Raw genomic sequence first — 6,335 nt, 5'->3', positions numbered from 1 at the left:
GCAAGCCAAACCTTAATAACCAAACACAGCTTGCCGTTCACTCAAACCCTACACGCAGGGAGTGTAAAAGTGAGATGTGTTCATGGTGACGAAAAAATCTATCCTACAGCAGAAGTGCAGATTAATATCAAAGGACAGGTTTATCTGTTAACTGTGGGAGTAGTAGAGAAAGTGCTATACCCAGTTATTTTGGGGAGAGATGTCCCAGTGTTATTAGACCTACTGAATGAGCAAAACACTACAGCTGAGGTGTTGGTAGCCACTCGTAGGCAAGCTAAATCCTATAATACAGACAAAAACAAACAGTTGCTTGCACAATTACCATTTCCACTAGGGGCCAGGGGAAAGAAAACAAAGGCAGAGTGGAGACAGGATAAAATAAAAGATACAAACTTGAAAGAACAATTGCCTGAGTTTAATTGTGAGGATTTAGTCCAACTGGCAGATATTGGTAAAATGCAGAGGGAGGATGTTACACTGAAGCCAGTGTTTGCTTTGTGCGATGAAGCTACCCCACTTAAGGAGGCTGAGTCCCACTTTGAGTTAAAAGAAGGGAAGTTATATAAAATTAAAGCAGGACAGGAACTGCTGGTAATTCCCTCCAAACTCAGAACTAAGGTATTAACATGAGCACATACTGAACCCTGGGCAGGCCATTTGGGCCATACGAAAACCATTCAGAGATTAACAAGTAGGTTTTACTGGCCTAAATTGCACCAAGACGTGGTCAGGTTTGCAAAAAGTGTTCTATGTGTCAATTAACTGCACCATCAAAACAGTCTGATAGGGTACCACTTATTAATTTGCCAGTTATCGGGGTGCCGTTACCAAGAATAGCGATGGATGTAGTAGGTCCGCTCCCAAGATCTCAAAAAGGCAACCGCTACATCCTTGTTATCTGCGATTACGCAACCCGATACCCTGAAGCCTTTCCATTGAAGAAAGTAAAATCAAGGCAAACTGTAAATGCTTTAATCCAAATGATATCACGAGTAGGCATCCCTAATGAAATTCTGACAGACCAAGGCACTAATTTTACATCTAGACTTTTAACAGAGGTGCTTAAACTGTTAGGCATCAAGGGTATCAGGACTACTCCTTATCACCCCCAGACTGATGGAAGTTTGTGTCAGACACAGGTTCCAACCGGGATGACTGGCTACCATATCTCCTATTTGCCTACCGAGAAGTACCACAACAATCAAGTGGCTTCTCGCCTTTCCAGCTGCTGTATGGGAGAGAGGTGCGAAGCCTGCTGGATGTGCTCAAAGAGGCATGGGAAGAACATAAGCCAGAACAATAGATGAACATTCTGACATATGTGCTGAAAATGCGTGAGAAGATGCAGCAGCTCACAGAACAGGTCCAGCAAACCATGGCAACAGCCCAGAAAAAGCAGAAGAGATGGTATGATGCTACAGCCAAAGATAGAACGTTGAAGGTCGGTGATAAAGTTATCTACAGCAACTCATGGACGGAGCATGTACAATGTGAAGCTGATACTGGAGAGACTAAAGGAAGCGGGCCTAACTGTCAATCCTACAAAGTGTAGCATCACACAACCTGAAGTGTCCTACCTGGGGTATGTCTTGGGCAATGGAGTGCTAAGACCTCAAGTGGACAAGGTGGAGGCGATCAAACACAGCCCAGAGCCAACTACCAAGAGGAAAGTGAGATCTTTTCTAGGCTTGGTTGGATGGTACAGACGGTTCATACCCAACTTCTCCAGTAGAGCAGTAGCATTAACTGACAAGGAAAGACCAGCCACAGAGAGTGAAATGGACGGCAGAATGTGAGCAGGCTTTCCAAGATCTGAAGGCATGTTTATGCTCAGCTCTACTGTTGAAAATACCAGAAAGGGACAAGCCGTTCATGGTACAAACGGATGCATCTGGGGCAGGACTCGGAGCCACCCTTCTGCAGGGAGAAGGGGATGAACGACGTCCGATCCTGTACATTAGTAGGAAGTTGTTCTCATGGGAGAAGAACTATTCTACTGTTGAAAAGGAAGCATTGGCTATCAAGTGGGCCCTCGACTCCTTGAAAAACTACCTGCTGGGGCAAGAGTTCACCTTGGAAACCGACCATCGTGCTCTTCAGTGGATGAGGAGGATGAAGGATACCATACCATTACCATACCATTAATTAGATCATTTGTTGACATAGGGCAAGCTTTTAGACTCGGCTATACATTCATTGATCCAGTCACTTGTAGTAGTTGACAGGAGCCACTTCATCCGGTTAAGGAGAATGCCATCTTTCACAATGTGCAACTCATTAAGTGCTCAGACATCAAAACGACATGTGTGTATTTGAAAGACATAGCCGGTTTTGATGGCAATTTCTTTTCTATTCAACCTAATCAATGGGAAGTTGATTAGAATATGATCAGTCCACTGGGGCTTACTTCACTTGGTAGTAATTCATTTTATTTTTGGTTTCTCTCATGGGAAGTAAAGTGAAATTACACACTGGCATTTTTTATACTTTACAACTACTGCCATAGTACATGTAATGCATTCCCAAGAGGGCATTCCTCCTGTCTTGTGTTCTTTTATATTTTATGTGTTTTTCTATAACTTCAGAAAGGTCATGAGTGTTTGATCCTTTGCCTGTCCTCAGTATAATTCTTGCCTAGCCCTTTATGCAGATGTATGTACCTCTGTGAAAAAAAAACAAAAAAACATACTCATACATTTGTATACTCTCTTCTAAATATTGAACATACTGAGCATTTAAGAAGGTATGGAGTTTGATACTGTTTGTTTTATTTTTTTCTACGTTGATTTGTTAAGTCAACATGCTCTTTTAAGAGTTTAATTTTTATTTTGACTAGTTTTAAGCAACTGCAGAAGTTTTTCGTATGTTTCTCTATGAAAATACGAAGAGTCACTGAATTGTAACATATCATTGTTTATAGTTTTGTGATTAAGTAAATTTAGACAGAATGCCTTTAGTCTGATTAACCAAAATATTATTTTTGTATAAGGTATGAAATGGCAAAGTGGCAAAAATGAGGGAATATGGGTTGGTCCTCTAAGACCAAGTAACAATGGTATTACGGGCTCCCGAGTGGCGCAACCATCTAAGTGTTGGCCCTGTCATCAGGAGATTGTGAGTTCAATCCCTGGTGATGCTACAGCCGTCCGTAGCCGGGAGTCCGAGAGAGCACAATTGGCCTCACTCTCTCTGGGTGGGTGGGATGGCTGCCCTTCTCCTCCCATCAGCGCGATGCTAGTCAGCATAGGCGTCTGTTAGCTGACGTAACAGATCTGACATATCAGCTCGAAAAGAAAGCGGTAGCACTTCACAGGTCTCAGAGGAAGCCTGTGCTAGCCTTCACCCTCCCAGCGTTGATAGTATCATGTGATTGGGGGAGTCCTAACCAGCGGGGTGGAATTGGAGACGACTAAATTGGGGAGAAAATCGGGGTAAAAATTATAAAAAGAAAAAAAATAAAACAATGGTATTACTATATATATATGTGACGATGCTCTGCCGGACCCCATGAGGAGACACGGAGTCACCGGGTAGATTGTGACTGAATGGGTGTTGGAACGCAGTTGCAGACTGAAGATGTGACGACTCTGGATGATTCTTGGCAATCAGTGAGATTTATTTACATGGTGGAAACACACAAAAGAAAAACTGCACAAACAAAGTAAGTGGTGGGTAAAATGTTGACCTGACTCGATCAGTCCAGGTAAGGAGTCTTAGGCCGCAAGGCCATAGGACTATATTCTCTCTAGCTTGGCTCTTACTCCCTTCCCCTCAGTCTCTTCACAGTCTGAGGTGAGTATCGTCGAGCCCCCTACTACACCTTTCCCCTACCTCTTATAGGGTTAGCCCCACCCCTGCATCACCTGAGCTAAACCATTCCACTCTGCAGGGGTGTTGCTGTCCTATAAGAGTGGATTAAAAACAAGGGTAGATAAAATCATAATCTCACATCACCAGGCCTTAATGTATGACATTACCGGGAAGATGTTTCATACGGTGTGCACTTTTACTAGTCTATCTCACTCTGTCTTCTGTGCCCTAGGTAGAGACATCACCCCTCTCATGAGCTAGCCGTGGGCCCTCCGGCACACTCATGAGTGAGCTCCGTCTGCTCTGCCTCCCTTTGCTGCTGGTGTTAGGAAACAGACAACATGAGTGAGTATTACAGGTAGGTGTTCAGGTAAGTATTACACACACGTATAGTCTCTGGTGATGGGCAACATGTTTGCCTCATCACAATATATGTAATATATATATATATATATATATATATATATATATATATACACACACTATATATATTTTGTATATGTCTTCTAAATACAAGAAGCACTGATTTACCAAATAGTATCCTTGTCATATTTATGTAACACATTTAACATATTTGTATATGTAGATCTCTATAAATGGTTCCTGTGGTGAAATTTAGGCAGTTTGCTTGTCTACCAAGACCTGACAGGCTGTGTTTGTAACTCGTTGGGTGAAGCTAATGTTAGATGGCTTAGCTAACAGACTAGCTGTGCAAACAAGCTGGCTCTTGAGTAAATGAGAGATCCTAGTTTAAAATTGTGGCTGTCCACTGTTTAATAATAACATTACAGAAATAGAGAGGCACTGGCTGAGGAAGAGGAGCTGTTATGCGGATAAAACGGCACTGAAAGGCTAAAGGCAGCTCACTTTTCCAGAGCATATGGGGGAAAAAACAGTGCTACAGATTAAGACAGATGCTAATTTTTGCCTGCTCAGTTTGCCTTGTATTGGTATGCTTATCACAGTCACAACAGTGAATGTAGACAGCTATATTTCAGATTATGCGCTCATATATCAGATGAGAATGCAAAAGATAAACTGCACATTAGCCAGCGTAGCTCCTTTTCTTCTGAGTGCATTTTGTACAAACATTAAGTAGTTCTTATTATTTGTGTGTTAGAAATAAAGCAGGTTCACTAAGGTGGATGAGGACAGCGAATGACATGAAATGATTCACAAATTAGTAGTCATGATTATCTGTGTTTATCTAGGGTGCCAAGTCAAGTATGTCATGGCAGATGTGACTCCTTAAAGCAGCCTGTTCCTCATACACAATAATTTCTCATGTATCAATCCAATGTATCAATGCAAGGTAAACAGCTGCTGCAGATTCTGGAGACGTCTGTATACACTGAGGTAACCCACATTTACAGTCTGAGGTGAGTGTAAGCTAATGAGTGAGTGTGAGTAAACAGATAAAACGTGCAGTGAAGCTTAGATGTATGACGGTACTGAAGTACTGTTCTTTTGATTTTTAACACAATTATCTCCCCAATTTAGTCATCTCCAATTCCACCCGCTAGTTAGGACTCCCACAATCACACGATGCTATCAAGGCTAGGAGGACGAAGGCAGCACAGGCTTCCTCCGAGACCTGTGAAGCCACCGCTCCTTTTCAAACTGCCGCTCACGCAACGTCACTGGACAGCCGAACGCGCTCGGAGGAAAGCGCCAACCGCCAGATCTGTTACGTCAGCTAACAGACGCCTGCGCTGACTAGCATCGCGCTGAGTGATGGGGGGGGGAAGGAGGGGCCATCCTACCCACCCAGAGAGAGCGAGGCCAATTGTGCTCTCTTGGACTCCCGGCTACGGACGGCTGTAGCATAACCAGGAATCGAATTCGCAATGATCTCCTGATGATAGGGCCAACGGTTGCGCCACTCAGGAGCTGAAGTACTGTTCTGAATGTAATAATAATAACAATAACAATAACAACAATAATAATAATAATAACAACAACAACAATAATAATAATAATAGCTCAGAGTTTAAGATCAAACCCTGGTTTCCTACTTCAGGTTTGGTGTACGAAGCTGCGCTTTAGTACCAAGGATCAGTATATCACTTTTTTGTCATTAAGTTGTAAGAAATTTTGTGACATTCACTGAGAAATATCTGACACACAGCTGGTCAGTCTGTCTACAGAGTCTTGATCATCAGGAGTGGAAATGTATAACTGTGTGTTGTCAGCATAGCTATGAAAATGTATGTATTGTAATGACAGGCTGTTTGTGTGCCTTAAAAACTGATATATGTAAATATGCTCCGATCTGATTGCCTGTCCCTCATTCAAAAAGCATTCTGGGCTACATTTTAACTTTTTAACAGTGTTTATAAAATACATACCAAAATCTTTAGTTGTCGGTTTTCTATGATATGGCCCCTTTAAATTCAGCATCTCTGTACTTTTTCACCTCTTTCTACAATAACCTGATCTACATGCATTCATTTTACACTGTAGTGTTTGTTCATATTGTTACTGAATGTAATGTCTCATGCACACACTGCTGTTTCACTGTTCTA

This window comes from Colossoma macropomum, unplaced genomic scaffold (assembly GCF_904425465.1).
Source record: "Colossoma macropomum unplaced genomic scaffold, Colossoma_macropomum, whole genome shotgun sequence".
Lineage (NCBI taxonomy): Eukaryota > Metazoa > Chordata > Actinopteri > Characiformes > Serrasalmidae > Colossoma > Colossoma macropomum.
Note: the sequence above shows the minus strand (reverse complement) of the source record.